The following is a 17,625-nucleotide window of genomic DNA, read 5'->3' as shown; positions in this document are numbered from 1 at the left end:
GGCAGGGAGAGCGTTCCAGGAAGAAGGACAAGTTTGTGCAAAGACCCCAGAAGTAGCTGGAGAAGACCAGTGAGAGGGAGCCTGGTTTGAGCTGACACTTAAGAGGTCACTTCAGAGGCTGAAGGCTAGGCTGACTTCTCCATCCTGCACAGAAGGTGCAATGCCTGGGGTCCTCAATAATTTCAAGACCCCATGAAAATTCTTTAACTTTAATTTCTTCTAAAGGAAGAAAATGAATACAATAATATGCAAAATACAATAATGAATCCAGCCTGGCTTATATTCATCTTTATACCAATGCAATCTTAAAATAGAATTCATTTTATTATTTTATGGAGGAAGGGGTGTCCATAAACCCAAAATTACCTGGGGCCCATGAAAATCACAATGTGGCCCTGGGTCATGGGACAGTTGGGCCACGGTTCCCAAGACCTTTAAAACCACTAAGCTCAGGGCTTCCCTGGTGGCGCAGTGGTTGAGAGTCCTCCTGCCAATGCAGGGGACACGGGTTCGTGCCCCAGTCCGGGAAGATCCCACATGCCGCGGAGCGGCTAGGCCTGTGAGCCGTGGTCGCTGAGCCTGCGCATCCGGAGCCTGTGCTCCGCAATGGGAGAGGCCACAACAGTGAGAGGCCTGTGTACCACAAAAAAAAAAAAAAAAAAAGGGCATTTTGTAGAGTAGAGCCCTGGGAATAGAGGAAGAGGCTTTGGAAGCCACAGCAGATGGAGGTTGACCTTCTTTCTAAAGGAATAGGAATAACAGGTCTGGGTTTTCAGGAAGATCTCTGTGGAATCAGGGTGGGAGATGGATTGGAAGTGAGGAGAGATTGGAGGCAGTTGGGCGGGGGCAGCTCTTCCAAAAGTCTGCGCTGAAGGAACCAGAAAAAAAATGCTTTAAACCTTCTGAAAAATCCCCATCCATACTCCTGACATCAGAAAATCAGAATGTAGCAGGAGTTTGGATTGCCTTCATGTAAAAAGCAGAGCCCTGAGATGCTTTGCTGTATACCAAGGCTATATGCAGGGCATCTACTTTCAAGATCAGAAATACTGCTGGAAAAACACTTAGCTTTTATGGCTTTTGTAGTGCTGGAAGCCATAGTACAGGGAACATCACAAGGTGAAATGCACCATAATAAGAAGATATATATATCTGCAAAACAATACAGGATTCAAGATTAATGGGCAATGTCTTTTAGAGGAAATGACTTGTCTCTGTAGCTTTTGCACACAGATTTGTTGGTAGTGACATAATTCTGGAAAACGTGTTGAAGAAAAGTGAAGCTATAAAAAGCTTCAGGCCAGCCTGCAAAGCCAACACCTCCATGTGCATTTCTCTCAAAAAAGCACATCGCAGGGGCCAGGGTGAAGCTTATCTGCAGCCCACCCACCTGGAAACATTGTTGAGCAGCACCTTAAGGCCAGGCCTGGGTGGTACAGAGATAAAGAAAATACCAGCCAGCCTTTGGAGCAAAGGAAGTCTGGGGAAAAGACCTGCAACAATTAGCGTTAATGCCAGATAAGCGCTCTAATCGGGGAGGGGATCCAAAGTGCTCTGGGGGCCAGGAGCAGCGGGGAAGCAATTAATTCTGTCTGGGGGTAGGCAGTGGGGTCTAGGTAGGCTGTGGCGAGAAGGTAAGGTATAAGGAAACACTGAGCACTTACCATTACTTTCCTAAGGAGATAAAGCTCAAGAAATGGGAGTTTCCTCCACTCCTTCCTCAGTTTGCAGAGGGTCTCTAAACTCTTGCAGGGAAGTCTCAGGAGACAGCTTTCAGATTCGTTCTCACGTATCCATCAGGGGATGACGGTTACAATTGCTGGGCTGGGTATTGGAGGAGTAGACACTTCTCCCATCACTTTCATTCACTCCTCACCCCTCCTCCTGGCAAGTCAGAGAGAGTTAACGAGGCACAGCCTTCTCCCCTTTTAGCAGAGGAAGATGACAGCGTTGTTTGAGGACTAGGTTGAAGTAGAAATTCCTTTATGAATGGGTCAGGGGTCCTCAGCATCAATATCATCTGGGGGCGAGGAGGCTGCGTGGACATCTAAGTGCCCCGAATCCCACCCTACGGGTACTTATCTCAGGGTGGAAATGCATCCAGGAACAGGCATTTGTGAGCAAGCTTCTAGGTGATTCTGTTGTAAGGGTGAAGACACTAGTTTAAGTGCTCCCAAGGGAGACGTTTGATGTTGAGAGGATAAGGCCACCTCCTTTGAACACTGGGTGATGTAGCATCCCCAGACGGAAGGCAGTTGGTGCCCACCAGTGCCAGGAGGTACCCTTCCTGGTAGCACTGGAACAATCTTCCTTTCTGGGCTTGGGAGTTGGCAACTGGGGCAGGTCCAGCTCAGGAGAGACTCCAGGGAAGTTGAGTGGATTGTTTTGTACAAAGTGGGCTGAAGTGTACAGATCCCTACTTAATGTGGTCCTTGCTTTTTGGTAAAAGACCCATTAAAAAGGAAAGAGCTTGTGAATTTGGTTCAGCATGTTTTCAAGGCTGAGCGCTCATTCTTGGGCTTGGCATCAAGTTGGATGTTGGAGATATAGGGACACCTGACAGTTGATCCTCGTTGTTGAGGACTTTGATGTCAAATATGGCGGCAAGTAACTTCAGTCTGCGCAAGAATCTTCTGGGGGCTAATTAAACATGTAGTCTCTCGGGCTGTGGCCTCATTCGCCATACAAATGCATCTGCATTTGCAACCAGACCTTTGCATCATTCTGATCTAAGTCTGCACTGTGAAAGGGGGAGAAATGGGACTCGAATCTGAAAAAATAAAATAAAAGAGTGGAAATCAGCCAGGCCCAGGAAGTCTGGATAAGCACTTCAGCCAAGAAGTCGATGACCTGAGGCAGTCCTTTATTTTTCTGGCAGCGAGTGTGGACTGGGAACAAAAGGTTAGATAGGGAATGTTGGAAAAATTCTTCTAGAACGGCCCTGGATCACAAAAATGTAAATTGCTGGGAATTTATTTCCTGGTACTGCCAATGTGATTTTTCAAAGTAATTCATGACGTTTTTTCATTCATGTTTAATTTTCATTGTGTAACAATAAAACAGATATACGCTGGTATATTAAAATGCCTTAAATCTCTGAGTTTCTGTGATCCAGACCTGCCAAAAACTGATGGGCGCCCATCTTTCACAGATTTTTCTACCCTTGTTGGGTCTCATTTCCGTACACATTTAGAAATGAGATAAAGATTCCTTTACCGTCATGTAATCTTTGTGTAATGGAACAATCAAGTAGGTTTAATTACCAGTAACAACTGTGCTGGGAAATTTGTAATCTAAACGAAGGCTCAGCCTAGGATGCACGGAATGGCATGATCGTGCAGCGCGATGAGAAGCAGTCTGGTCTCAGTTAGCTTGTGAATTAGTTGGGAAATTGGCTTAAGATTTTCCAGTGCATGTGGGAAGCTCAGCCTCTGTGGAAGAAACAGATTCTCCTCTACAGGGAATTCATCCTCTGCGTCCTCACCTTGGCGTTGGGTCTGCCCACCAGGAACTCACCACTCAACCCTGGTTAAACTCTTTTGCTTGTACAGGTTGGTGAGAGGAGATGGAAACTCACATCCCTCCCCAAATCCAGACTCCACCACTTACCTGGCTTGGTGCCTTAACCAACCCATTCTTTCTTCCTCAACAGAAACCATGCTATGTGTGCTCTGCTCACAGGGACTACAGTGTGGCCTGCAGCCTCTCCTGGTGTATCTGGGACAATGCCAGTGCCAGGTGGGCAAAAAGACAGATGGAGACACTCTTTGAGATGCCTTCTGTTTGCTGCTAGCCTCTGGTTCCATGTCGATCCTTTGGCTGGGCTGTCTTAAAGTGACCACACAGTAGTCTTGTCTGGGATGGCGGGCATTGGTCATGGTTTAAGGTCTTCAGTGGAAGCCAGAAAAGAACATGGGCTGTCGTGAAGTAATTTCAAGGGTCTGATGATGGAGGATTGTACTTCTAGCAGCCACTGTCCAGTAGAATTTTCTACAACGATGGAAATGCTCTCGATTGGTACTTTGTAGTACAGTGGCCACTAGACAAATGTGGGAATTGAGCACTTGAAATGTGGCTAATGTGACAGAACTAAATTTTATTTACTTTTGGATAATTTAAATTTAACCACATTTAAATGCGGTTACAATATTAGTACAGTCAAAGGGTTTCTAAGTTTCCTTCTGTCCTGCGACCTTCTTGGAAACATCAGCTCAAGTCCTCTACAGAGGGGGTTACCATATCTTCCAGGTTAAAAACTTACTTTGAGAAAAATTCTTAGAGTTTTTTCCCCAGGGTGTTTTGGGGAGATGGAGCTGAAAGCAAGCATCATTACTTCTTTTCTTTTACAAAAGAAAAAAAGTAAGCTCACATACCCCGCAGTGGGCACCCATTCCTATCCCACCACCTATCACATTAGTGAGGGCTTTGAAACCAGGTCTTTAGTTTTACCCAAGACAATAAGCTGTTACCAACAAAAATGCTTATTTGTTTATACCTACTACATGACGTGAGTTGTGTTGAGTTATATGTTGGGCACAACGGTTGGCTATCATACCTCTCTTTAAATAATTAATATTGTGGAAGTGGAAATAAAGTATTTTCCGAAGTATGTTCCAAGCAGCCTTAGACCCACGGGGGCACTGTGGTCAAATATATTTTGGGAAGACTTCATTTGGTACCTCCTCTTGCAGGTATGGAACCTGTTTTAACATGTATCAACTTTAATAATATAATAGCCAGTTACTTTAGCAATAAAAGTGAGTTTACTTGAGAAGAGCCTGACGAATTGCAATTTGGGACCTGTAACTATGGCAGATCATAGGCAAATCCAGAGAACAAAGAAGGGGAATTTGCTTTTATAGGGAAAAAGGTTGGGGGTGGGTAGCTGGGAAGGGCTATAAAAACCAAAGAGTCCATTGGAGGATATTGGGAGCCCAATGTATGGAGGTTTCTCATTGGTGGGGCTGCTCCAGTCTCTGATTGGCTGGGCTGTTGGGCAAAGAGTTTTCTTCTTTCTGCTGGACAGTAAAGCAGACAACAGCTTCCCGTGGGAGGTATAGGTGCTGTCTCAACCTGTCCGGAGTAATTGACTATGCATGGCAGGGGCCTGAGACCTCCCCCTACAAGCCTGTCCTGCCTCTCATTTTATCTGAAGTTCCTTTAATTCCACACATGGTAAAGTTTTCAAAATATTCAGCTGTAAAGAAATCTCCCTTACTTTGTTTAGCCCAACTTTTCTCTGATGTACTTGGCCACAGACTTCTTTTTGCCCCCATGATATCCACTAATATTGATTTGAACTGGTGTTTTGTTGGTGAATGTAGCTCTTTGGGTGGTGCCACATTAGAGTGATGGGTAAGGAAATAGGGGAAGGATGAATTATTTCCTCCTGAGGGTAAAGGACAATTTCATGGAGAAGCCTGAAGTTGCCACCATTCCTTATTCCCTCAACCTACTTTCTTTTCTTCGTGGCGTTCATCACTAGGTGATATGATACATATTTAGTTTTCCTTAATTCTCTGCTTCACTGCCACTAAAATCTACTCTCCAGGAGAGAGGGTACAGTGCATCTTTTTCCTACTGCTGTGGCCCCAGTACCCAGTTCATCAATGCATATCTTTTGACTGAATATGGAAAGGAAGAAGACATTTCAGCTGGGCTTTGAAGGAGTGGAAGGATTTTAATAGGCTAGACATTCATTCTAGAAGGAAGGAGAAACACAAAAGAATAAAAGCACTTAGCAAGTTGTTGGGAAGCTGGCTTTGTTTGAAGACACAGTGCGATCTTCCAGTGGCAGGAGATAATACTGCAAGGATTCACGGAGGCCAGTACATGAATTGAGAGAGAGAGAAAGAGGGAGAGGGAGAAGGAGAGAGGAGAGAGGGAGGGAGGGAGAGAGAGAGGGAGGGAGAGAATCACCTTATAGGAGCATCTTCTAAGAGGGTCAAGATGTTGGAGTTACCTCACTATCTCCAGGAGCTCCTGGCTTCTCTATTGAGGAAGAGAAAGTGCTAGAGGAGTAAGCCACTCTCTGTTTTCTGGAATTCTGGCCAGGTTACCAGCCCACAAACAAATCCACTGATATATCTGTACCGATGATACACACGCATGAAATACGCCTGGTACCTGCTTTTATACATTTTTATAAGATTGTGCATTTAAAATGAACTTGCTCCATTGTATCTACAGGGAAGCAAAAGACGTAGCCTAAAACATGCAAACCAGTGGCTCTCAAAAGTTACCATCCTTATAAACGTGTCTTGTCCGGATGTTAAGGAGATGAGTCATCCTTCTGGGAAAAAGGGCATTGCCCGTCAGGCTGTATTTCCTCTCTGCTTTGTCATTCAGAATACAGATGTGCTTTAGAGGCAGGGACAAAAAGCAGAACACGTTTCTTTTAATGTTGTTTGTCTTTCTTCCTAATTAAAGAAACGTTTTGTTCCCCCGAATAGATACTGTGCAGCTAACTAGGCTAATTTGTACAGCCTCATGGGAAATGAGATGTTCATCGTTTCTACAATGTGAGTCCTGTCCGACCTTGTGTAGAGATTAAAATGTGCATCCTGTTCTCTCTAGGTAAGAAGGTACTCCCCACAGAATCTTCCTCAACCTTGGCAGCCCCGGAGTTGCTAGTTTCCCCTCCTGGACCCTCTGCCAAAGTCACGTGAGTTTTACGCTCCTTACCCCAACTGAAGGATGGTGAGGTCAGTAGCAACACATCAGCATCAACAACAACCACTTATGTTTCAAGCCCTGTGTGAGGCGTTGTAGGAAAGTGTGCTCATTGCTTTACACGGACCTTTGTAACCTTTGTAGTTAACCTTTGTAGTTAACCTTTGTAACCATCCTCCGAGGAGCGGATGCTTTTCTTTTTTGTGTGTGCGGTGAGTGCACTGAGGCAGCGAGCGAGCAGACAGACAACTGAGCATCACAGAGCAGGTATATCTGGGCTAGGATTTGGATATAAACCATTTCACTCCAATGTCCATATCCACTCTATGACATTTTGCTCCTTATTGAACATGGTTTTTAGACTTTTTAGGTCTATTTTTCTGTGTCCATTTGATTGCTACTTAATATATACATACATACATATGCGTATATATGAATACATATATGCCCTCTGATGTCCTTTATTTGTGATGTATACTCTGCCTATTAAAAACTGGTCTAAGACGATTTGCTTGATATAAAACTAAAGACAACTGGAGAGCATGAATCGTACAAATGGGAAAGAGGAGGAAATTGTACCAGAAGCCAAGGGCAAGGTGGCAAGATGTTCATGGCATTGAAGTTTATCTTTGAACCTCCGGGGAGCTGAGGGAAGGAAGCAAGAAGCCTCCTCTCTTGCTCATTCCATGTCTATGTCCTGCTAAATGTTTCCAAATGACATTTTCCTTGTAGCATGTCCGCAGATGCTAGGCTCCTCTAGCTCTGGGGAGGACCAGGGCCCCCATCTCTCTCATAGAACAGAAGACAGAGTGAGAATAGATCAGCATCTAAGTCTTAAGGCTGTGCTGACCCCTGAGGGGTGGGGGCATTGCGTGTGTGTGTATACACAAGTGTGTGTGTTTAACTAATGATGTTTCCAGAGACCTGACCTTACAAAGTTCTAATTGGCTGCGGTCCTGGACTCAGTACACTAGACAACACCCTGCAGAGATGAAAGACCATCCTTAGTAGGATCTGACTTAAGCAACTATGCAGTCCACAGAAAGGCAATATAGAACCAGCAGGAGCTTTGAAACAATGGGAGGAGGTTGGCGTTGTTACCCATGGGGACTGCGCATGGGTTGGGTTTGAGTGCTCTGGAGTCAGATGAAGTGAGTTCAAATCTTGCCTCAGATCTTGGCTAGACGTTTACCCTGGCTACATAAAAAATGGGACCACCTCGAGGGCTGCTTTCACACCTGTTGAGATGATGTATGGAAAATAGGATAGTCAGTGTCTGGCACATAATAAATGCTTCATCAGTGGCAGTCTCACACGTGCTGATTTGTAGAGATCTTATTCAGTTGATTGTCACTCATTTTGATACCTTATTACACTTATGGAGATGCAAATGCAACTTATTTCAGCTGCGTGTGGAGGCATCACTATTGTTCATCAATTTCTAGTTCTCTTTTTCTTCCTGGATGTATAGGAGACTACTCTTCCCAGCTTCCCTTGCAGCTAAACAGAGCCATGAGACTCGTTCTGGCCAATGAAACGTGAGTGGAAGTGATGTGCACCACTTCTGGTTGAGAGAGTGAAAAAGCCACAGCTAGGTCTCCAGTTTCTGCCCTGCACCAGGATCTGGGGCCACAGGCTGAGGGAGTTGTGTCCCAAGATGGCAGAGCTCTTGTAGCCTGGGGTCCTGAGTGACTGGGTGGAGCACAGCACTCCTCCCCACTACCACCACCACACACACACGCGCGCGCGCGCGCATGCACACGCACACACACACACGCAAGGCTGGACATGCTATGTGATCATGAAAGAGACAAACCACTGAAAATCTCTTTTATTTACTACTCAGCCCATTCTATCTTGACTAGTACAGATTCCCAGAATCCAGAGGCAATTTGATACAGTGGAAACAAATGTCTCCAATTTCTATTGAAATTAAATTCAAGGCTCATAAAATTATGATTGTACCCTTTTGCTTGTACCCTTATTAAGAGATTATAATCTTCTATCTAACAAATACTGATATCATGTTAATCAGAGTGAGGTGTTTTTCTGTAATACTACATGTTCAGCAGTTTTCATTTCTATTGGGTTGTTGTTATTACATTTAGATCTTGGAAACATTCCTTATAGTCCAGTGTGTATCTTACCACAAATCTATCAAATCAAAAACATATATATAATATACACACACACAGGTATATAAACTATATATATATATGTGTATATACACATGGGTTTTGAGAGTTTTATAACTCAGGCTAAAGGGGCTAATGGTGAATCTAGAAAAAGCTGAGTCAGGGGTCTGGTCTGGGGTTTTAGGAATGCTCCGCACAATTCACCGTCTTTGAGAAACTGAGAGGACTTGCCAGGGAGGATTGTGCATTGGCCCCACCGTGCGTGCAGTAAGGATATCAAGGCTTCTTCCCTCATCTGGAAATGAGACAGAGTGTCCAGCAGGGAAAAAAAAAAACCACACCCAGAAATGAAGGAGACTAGAGAATACACTGCTGTCTAGGGCAGTGGTTCTCAAATTTCAGCCTGTATCATCACCTGGAGGTCTTGTTCACACAGGCAGCTGGGCTCTGCCCTGGAGTTTCTGATTCAGCAGGTCTGGGGTGGAGCTGAGAATCTGCATTTCTGACAAGCACTCAGGTGACACTGCTGCTGCTGCTTCAGGAACCACACATTGAGAACTGCCACTCCAGAGCCCTGTTTGTCCAGAGGTGGTCTCTGGATTAATAGCATCTGTATCACCCGGGAGCTTGTTAGGCTGCAGAGTCTCAGGCCCTGCCCCAGACCTCCGTCCCCTCTTCCTTCCTTTATCCTTTTGTGACTTTGGACCAGATCATCTCCCTAAGCCTCCTTTTCAAAGGAGCCTAAAAACAGGATCTACCTCTTACGATTGTTTTGTATCGTTAATGTGCATAAAATTCTTAGAACAACTGTGGGCATATATTCTCCTATGAAGCTTTTCAAGTCTTGGCTTCTATCATGATTTCTTATATGGATGTCTAAACACAAACTGTGGGCTGTGCTGATGGCTGAACTTGCGAATCAATGTCTCATTTATCTCTGTATCTTGATAGCACTTGGCACAAGTCCTTTGGTACCTTAGATGCTCAGTAAGTGTTGGGTGAATGAATGAACATGCAGGTGTCTGTGTGTTGTCTGTGTGTTCGCTCTACCTTTCAGCAGAAGGAGGGATGTACACACTCAGGTCCTGGGGTGGAAGGAGCTCAGAGCACTGGAGGACCCAAAAGCAGACCAGGGCACTGCAGGAACGGAGGGGGATGGACAGAGAGTTGAAGAGCTCAGAGAGATGGGCGGGGCCAGATCATACAGGGCTTTTCCTACCATATTAAGGAATTGGAAATTCAAACCTCCTTTTCAAATTAAGCATCGTGAGCACTCTAACAGTCCTCTGAAGATTCTCTCCCGAAACTGCCTCTGAGCTGCCATATTTTTGAAAACTGTGTTTATGCGGCAGCTGCCGCCATGGAGCTTTGTGCTTTGCGATTACTCCTCTCGCTGACAGCTGTCGGCTGCTTCTAGAACTTTGTTTACCTAATTTGGTTAGGCTGGTACGCAGACAAATGGGCTTTGATGTGATAAATGGTCCATGAAAGTGAGAGGAGAAGACACACAGCACTCATTTCCATTCTATCCAGGAATAAATAAAAAGGTTACCAGCTGTGAAAAACCACCAGATTAGAAGCAGATTTCTGACTGTCAGCCTGCTGGGAGATAATCTTGTCAGCGTGACCTGCAAAAGTGGTAATAATTTGCAATTATGTACCACCCTTTCTCTTAGGACACACAAACGCTTTCTAAATATTTCCCTAATGTCAGTGAGGCAGAGGTGCTGGGATATTATCATTTTGCAATTAAAAAGTCATCTTAAAAAGAAACACTTCAGTAATCTTTCTCAGGCTGCGCTTTTGGAAAGCTTCTCAAGCCCGTGGTTTGGGGAGGGGAATGACTACCTGATTGTGTTCCCTGGACACCTAAGAGCTTGGTGCTTGCATGTGTGTTTCCATGAAGGCCTCTTTGTTGAATGCCGGAGCAGGCAGCTTTGGTTTCCTTTACAATGCCGCCCTGTGAGATAGATTGGAGGGAGCAAAAGCACTTTAACCCATGCATCCTTCAGAACCGGCCATACCTTGCTGAGTCCTGAAGGTCAAGAGGAATGATGGCGGCCAACTCCTTGTTGATGTCACTCCAAGAACTTTCCACAAGCTTGCTCGAAGAGGGTGTCTTATTCATGGGCTGCTGAGCAAAGTGTTTTCTTTGTTGGTTGTTGGTTCAAAAACTTTTCTAGAACAGAGACCAGGAGGTTTTCCAGTCACTAATGAGAGCCAGGCCTCTGTGCCAGGGCTATGGCAAGGGCTCCTGCTAGGAGCCGCGAGAAATGCAGGCTCTAACCTTGGTTTTGACAACCACTCACACTGCATGCCTTCAGGAAAATCATCTAGCTCCCCTGAAACATTTTTTCCTTTATCTAAAATGCGTATCTTCTAAGAGTGTTGAGGATACCAAGCGAGGTGACGGAAGTACCAGCAGTTTGAAAATCACAAAGGGATACACATACCTGGGGAAGCATTTTTATCATGTTATATGGAAAAGAGGCCTAAGCTCAGGCATTCTGACCCCTTTTCTATGCTGACCCCGATATAACCGCTGCCCCATCATCCAAGTCTGTTCCCCCTCGAACTGGAGGGGCAAGTCCATGGTATACATACTCTCTTTCTCTTCCATTGTTCACCCATCATAATTGCTGTCAGTTATCGTCCCAGAACCCATGCAGAGCTGAGTCTGTCTTGGTACAACACTCTTGACAGCCAATTCAGGTTACAACAGTTCAATTGCAATGGTCATCTGAAATGAAATGAAACTGTCCGCGGACCTCTAGTACTTCTTGATAGCTCTTCCAACGCCCCTGCAACTTACAAAGGGAGAAGACTAGAATGACTACATAGTTACCACCCAGCAAAGCATTGCTTGGCAGAAATATCTAGTCTCTGGTGAAGGTCCCTGGTGGAAGGTGCCAGAGAGTGATGGTCACCCAACGTGGTGTCTGTTTCTCAGCCCTGCTGTCAAGACCTGTAGGACTAGTCCTGACCAACAGCCTTTGAACAGAAGTGGCCTGTGTCGCTCCTGGGCCAAACCATGGAAGATCCTCCTGGCAGCTCTTCCCTGGGTCTTACTACTGAGAAGGCCATGAGTTCCACAGGGCACAGCTACCAGATGGCAAAGTATTCATTATCTCAGGCTGCTGGGGGACAATTTGCTTGGGCTGCTGTAAACAAGGTATCACAAACTGAGCGGCTTAAATAACAGAATCATGTGATCTCACAGTTCTGGAAGTTAGAAGTATCAACACAAGGTCAAGGAGGTCAAGGTGTCATCAGGGTTGGTTCCTTCTGATGGCTGTGAGGGAGAACCTATTCCATGCTTCTCACCTGGCTTCTAGTGGTTTGCTTCCAATCTTTGGCATTCCTTGGCTTGTAGAAACATCACCCCATCTCTGTTTTCATCTTTACATGGCTATTTCCCTGTGTGCATCTGTCTCCAAACTTCCCCTTTTTATAAGGGCGCCAGCCATATTGGATTAAAGGCCCACCCTACTCCAGGAGACCTCATCTTAACAAGTTACATGATGACCTTACTACCAAATAAGGTCACATTCTGAGGTTAGGGCATCAATATATGCATTTTGGGGGAACACAATTCAAACCCAAAACAGTGTTGGCCCACATTGGATATGTTGTATGAGTCAAAAATACACTTCTCTTTTAAGCAACTGAGACTTAAAGGTTGTTTGTTGTATCAGCATTGTCTCACTTGTCCTAATTAACACCAGAAGTTTAAATTATATGCACAGTAAGTAATCAGCTTGCTCACAGGGGGCATGAAGTTGAGAGCAGCGTTCTTTCTGAGAGGTGGGCTCTCCCAGATGTGAATGCCTTACAGGTTGGTGATGACTCACCTCCTCACAGCCTCACAGAAATGGAGCTTCCTGGTTGCCTAACTAAACCAGGTCATGCCTTGGACCATGCCTTTAGACCATGTCTATACCAGGTCCTTCATGCCTCACTTTTAACTTCCTGAGAAGCATCACAAAACAAAGACAGAAAGAAAAGAAAAATACTCTTTTCTTGGGACCAAAGGACAGATAATCCGTGTATTAGCACTATGCTGTCAAAGAAGAGTCTCCAGAGATCTCCTAGTCCAAGTGACTCAGCTGTAGATGAGGAAATTGTCGTCTTGACAGGGGAAGGGGCCCCTTGTCCAAGGTCATGAGGTTAATATGAGGCAGAGCTGGAGAGAGGTATTAGAGCACGTGAGGGCCAAATACATTTTTTGGCTTTGAGCACTGCTATGTTTAAGTGTTTGTATCCCTTCAAAGTTCACGGGTTGAAACTTACTGCCCGAAGTGTTGGTATCAGGAGGTAGAGCCTTTGGGAGGTGATGGGGTCATGAGGGTGCTGCCCGCATGAATGGGATTAATGTCCTTATATAAGAGACCCTGCTGAGCTCCCTAGTCCTTCCACTTTGTGGGGATACAATGAGAAGTCTGTGACCTGGAAGAGGTTCCCCTGCCTGACTGTAATGGCACCGTGATCTTGGACATCCAGCCTTCAGAACTTTGAGAAATAAATTTCTGTTGTTTATAAGCCACCCAGTCTGCAGTATTTTGTTATAGGGGCCTCAGCAGACTAAGACAAGCAGCTTATACTTCAGCAATGGGAATCAGTATTAAGTATGATTTTCATAAAGATGAACTAGAAAGATAAGTGCCTTGCAATAACAACTGAGCACTTGAAATGTGGCTGCAATGAATTGAGGTATGCTGTAGTGTAAAATACGCACCAAATTTTGAAGACTTAGTAGGAAAAATTAATAATTTTGTTAATTAGGATCACATGCTGAAATGATAGGTGAGATGAAATATGTTATTAACATTAATTTGTTCTGTTTCTTTTTAGACATATGGCTACTACATAATGTAAAGTTACAATGTGGCTTGCAGTTGTAGCACACATTATATTTTTATTGGTTAGTGCTGACTCAGGGTGATTGTTAAAATGCAGATTCCAGAACCTTGGTCTAAACAAAGTGAATAGAATCTTTGTTTTTTTGGCTCAGGATTAATTTTTAAAAGATTCCCCAGTAACTCTGTTGCAGGCTACATTTTGAGCTTAGAATATGCCACGAATTAGCTAGAGATAGCTGACAGCTGCCCCTTAAGTTCACCATAGTCTGTACCATTCCCTGTTGTCTGTCCTCTAGTCATTGAAGCTGAGCATCCCTTTCCATCATTGTAAGACAAATATTAGCACAAGTGAGAGAAAGATGAGAGGGAAATTTTTTATTTACCTACATGTCAAACTTGGGGAAAAAATAGGAATCATTTTTGTTTCCACAAATACTCCCTCCCATTTTTCCTGAAACACAGAATATGCTAAATGTTTGTTTGGCAGTGCCTGGGGATAGTGGGGATTTTTTCCAGCCTCCTTCATTAGGTTGAAGGAGGGCTGGTCTGCCTGACCTCTCTGGCCATGGAAGTTAGAGTCCATCTAACCAAGGTCCAATGGTCCCTTCCCCCTCTGGTACATGTGATCCTGTCTGGGTTGGTGAGAAATTATAACTCTTATTTTCCTTTTTTGCTAAGATTCTCCTCTTCTCTTTTACACTGGATTTCTGGGAAAATGAGAGGAAGCCTTAAATCATGTTTGTGTTTTTCTTCCCGTCGTGTATGAGTCTTTGGCTCCAGGTAATGGTTATTCATTTAGAGGAGAAAAGCCTATTTCACACCCTCCTGGAACTAGGAAAATAGCCTTTCATCATATTAATAAAATAGAATTAATGAAATAAGAAGAAATATTATCCTGGATTCTTGATTCTTCTTCAGTATACCAACTGACTTCTATAAATTTAGAAATAGTCTGTGAATAACAGTATAATTTCTATTTGATTTTTAATACCGTAAGTAGATGTGTGTGTGTGTAAATTTTGAGATTAAAATTTTTCAGATAAAGAAATACTATAAATCTGCCTAGAAAACTTGGTAAAAAGAAGATAATTAAGGGGGAAAATAGAAATAACCTGAAATACCACCATGCAGAAATACTTATAGTATTTATATTTGTCTGTAACTTTTTTTTACATATTTAAACTCATATATTCTTTTTTATGAATGATATTTTATTTCATTTCTTTCCATTTCATTTTAATTTTTTTACACTAATTATGATTTCTAACACTGATATGATACTACTACCATGCATAGTCAAATTTCCTCAATTGTCCTAAAGCTGTGCTTTTTTTTTTTTTTGGCTGCGTGGAGCAGCTTGCGGGATCTTAGTTCCCTGACCAGGGATTGAACCCGGGTGGCCGCAGTGAAAGCTCAGAGTCCTAACCACTGGACCACTAAGGAATTCCCTCATAGATTCTTAGAAAGGTGTTTTCTGACATACAAATAGGAGTATGCTACACTATATACAGTTTCATATCCTTCTTTTTATCACTAAACATTGTATAGCATGGACTTTTCTCCAGGTCATTTTTTTTCAAAAATATAGTTTTAAATTAAGTTGAATGAAACTTGCATTTTTGATGGATTGAAGTTTGAGTCGGTTTGTGTTATATCAGTGTAGGCTAAGAATATGATGTCACTAAAGTTATTCTCTCTCAAAGGATGATGATGTTGAGGAGGACACTGATGCTAATTACAACCTCTAAAAAAAGTGCCTTTTCATCTCTCTTTCTGCCAGAGAGTAGGAGTCTTTCTATTCCATTTGGTAGAGTGAATAGCTGCTGACTTTTCCTGTATTTAACATGGAATATGAGGCTGCAGTTTACACTCCCAGATGTTTTCTCTGTAGATCAAGTGCCCCCTCATTACATGATCAGTGGGAGCAGCATAAAACAGGATTTCTGAGGGCAGGATACAGGGGTTTAAATCCCAGCTCCACTATTTGTAGGCTGTGTGACCTGGGGCTAATTTCTTACCCTCTCTGATCCTTACTTTTCTCATCTGTAAAACGTGGATAAAACCCTTTCTGCCAGAGAGTAGGAGTCTTTCTATTTTATTTTGTAGGGTGAATAGTTACTGGCTTTTCCTGTATTTATTATGGAATATGAGGCTGCAATTTATACTCCCAGATATTTTCTCTTTCAATCAAGCGCCCCCCTCATTACCCGATCAGCAGGAGTGACATAAAACAGGATTTTTGAGGGCAGGATACAGGGGTTTAAATCCCAGCTCCACTATTTGTAGGCTGTGTGACCTGGGGCTAGTTTCTTACCCTCTCTGATCCTTACTTTTCTCATCTGTAAGACTTCAACCAATGGTGGAAATTCTCCCCCTCGTCATCATCATCGTCATCATCTTTTTACTTGGATATTTTCTCTCTCTCTCGAGCATGAAAACCTCTCAAAAAGCAGAAGCTCTCCTGTGACATGTATCTTGTCTGACTTTCACTGGGCATCGTGTCCCAGACTTAGGTGCAGTTGCTTAACAAATGTTTATCGATCATTTCATACGTCTTTTGCCTTCTCTATAAATAGACATTTTTACTTTAAAGACTGTGTCCCAGGCATCGCTGCAAGAAACAGAGCCATTTTGTACATGGTAGTGGTACAGTCACGCTTGATTATTTTACTAACTTATTCCTCAAATACACCAACTAATCTGTCTTCTCACATCGTCGTATGCACCCACCATGCACTAGGCCAGAACCGAACGCTGGCAAGTTGGCCCCTGCCATCAAGAAGCCCAAAGTGTAACATCTCTTTTGTGTTGGTGATGTGCTCAGCATTTGGCTAGGCTTCTATTTTTAGCACAGAGCAATTTCAAGACTTTATTTACCTGCCAGACTGCTTTTGTTGGTGGTGGCTGGTAAACCTCCTTAGAGCGGCGGTGTTTTTCTGGTCTTAGCAATTTCAGGCATCTCTGAATGAAAAGGAAGTTTAATTTTGTAGGGGAATTCTGTATTTAAATATACGACACAAATCATACAGTTCAGGTATGTTAGTTAAAGATAAATCTGTTAGCCTGATTGGAATTCCCCATTACTTCTTCCTCTCGTTGATACTTTTGCGTCTCTCTAAGAAAGCGTGCAGTGGTCCAATTGTCAGTGATGAGATTGGCAAAGTCTGGTGCTGCGACCTGGCCGTGTCATTGTTGTTGAAGCCAAGTTCGTGTGCCCAGTGCACAGTGAGGCCAAACAAACTGAAATGTTGGAGTTTGGAGTGGAGAAAGGATTATTTATTGCAGGGCCATGCAAGGAGAACAGGGCGGCTACTGCGCAAAAGACCCGATGGGTTTCAGGGAAGAAGCTTTCATAGAAGCAACATTTGGGGGGGAGGGCTGCAGGTGTGTGACCCTCCTCTGATTCTCTGGCGGTGAGATAACAGGATGGCTTTCTGGGAATCTCAGCCATCAGCCTCTGATTCCAACCAGTCTGGGCTTGTGCTCAGCCTGAGGTTCCCATCCTCTGCCTGGGTGGAGGCCTTAGTTCTGAAGGAAGAACTCAGAGATCCGCATCAGATTTCTCTGCGCAGCTCCCGCCCCGCCCCCAGGAAGCGTGGGCGCCAGGTCCCATGCTGCACTATTGTTTCTTTCTGCATTTCCTCACTCCCCTAATTAGTAGCTATTTGAATCTGCCCTTTGGAACTCAGGGAAGGTCTAGGAGGCTGAAACCCTTTTCCTACAAACAAGCAATGGGGGACACAGAAAGGCCTTTGTACTTGGGAGGGCCTTCCAGGGTCCTGCTTGGTTTCACCCTGCCCGTTTCTTTTCCTCCCCCTCCGCCTCTACCCTTTGATTTATACTGTTCTTTCTACTCCTTTCCTTGTATCAAAAATAAAGGCGTTCTCCATGGCCCAATTCAAGATTCACCAAGGAACACTTTTTGACAGAAAAGGAGGTAGCTGCCTCAGGGCTCATGA

General features: G+C 44.0%; 1 long non-coding RNA gene across 1 annotated transcript in view; it reads left to right on the top strand.

The window, feature by feature from the left end:
* Nucleotides 1–4,785: 4,785 nt before the first annotated feature.
* LOC111179484 (uncharacterized) overlaps nucleotides 4,786–17,625 on the top strand; it is a 68,686-nt gene continuing 55,846 nt past the window's right edge. Inside the window, exon 1 of the long non-coding RNA XR_016391031.1 lies at nucleotides 4,786–6,664. This is a non-coding gene — a long non-coding RNA (uncharacterized LOC111179484). The remainder of the gene's footprint in view (nucleotides 6,665–17,625) is intronic.

This window comes from Delphinapterus leucas, chromosome 20, assembly GCF_059928025.1.
Source record: "Delphinapterus leucas isolate spDelLeu-1000000601 "Yukka" chromosome 20, BTC_Dleu_Yukka2, whole genome shotgun sequence".
In the NCBI taxonomy this organism is placed as follows: Eukaryota; Metazoa; Chordata; class Mammalia; order Artiodactyla; family Monodontidae; genus Delphinapterus; species Delphinapterus leucas.
The sequence above is the reverse complement of the archived record's forward strand: the minus strand, read 5'-3'. Positions and strand labels throughout refer to the sequence as shown.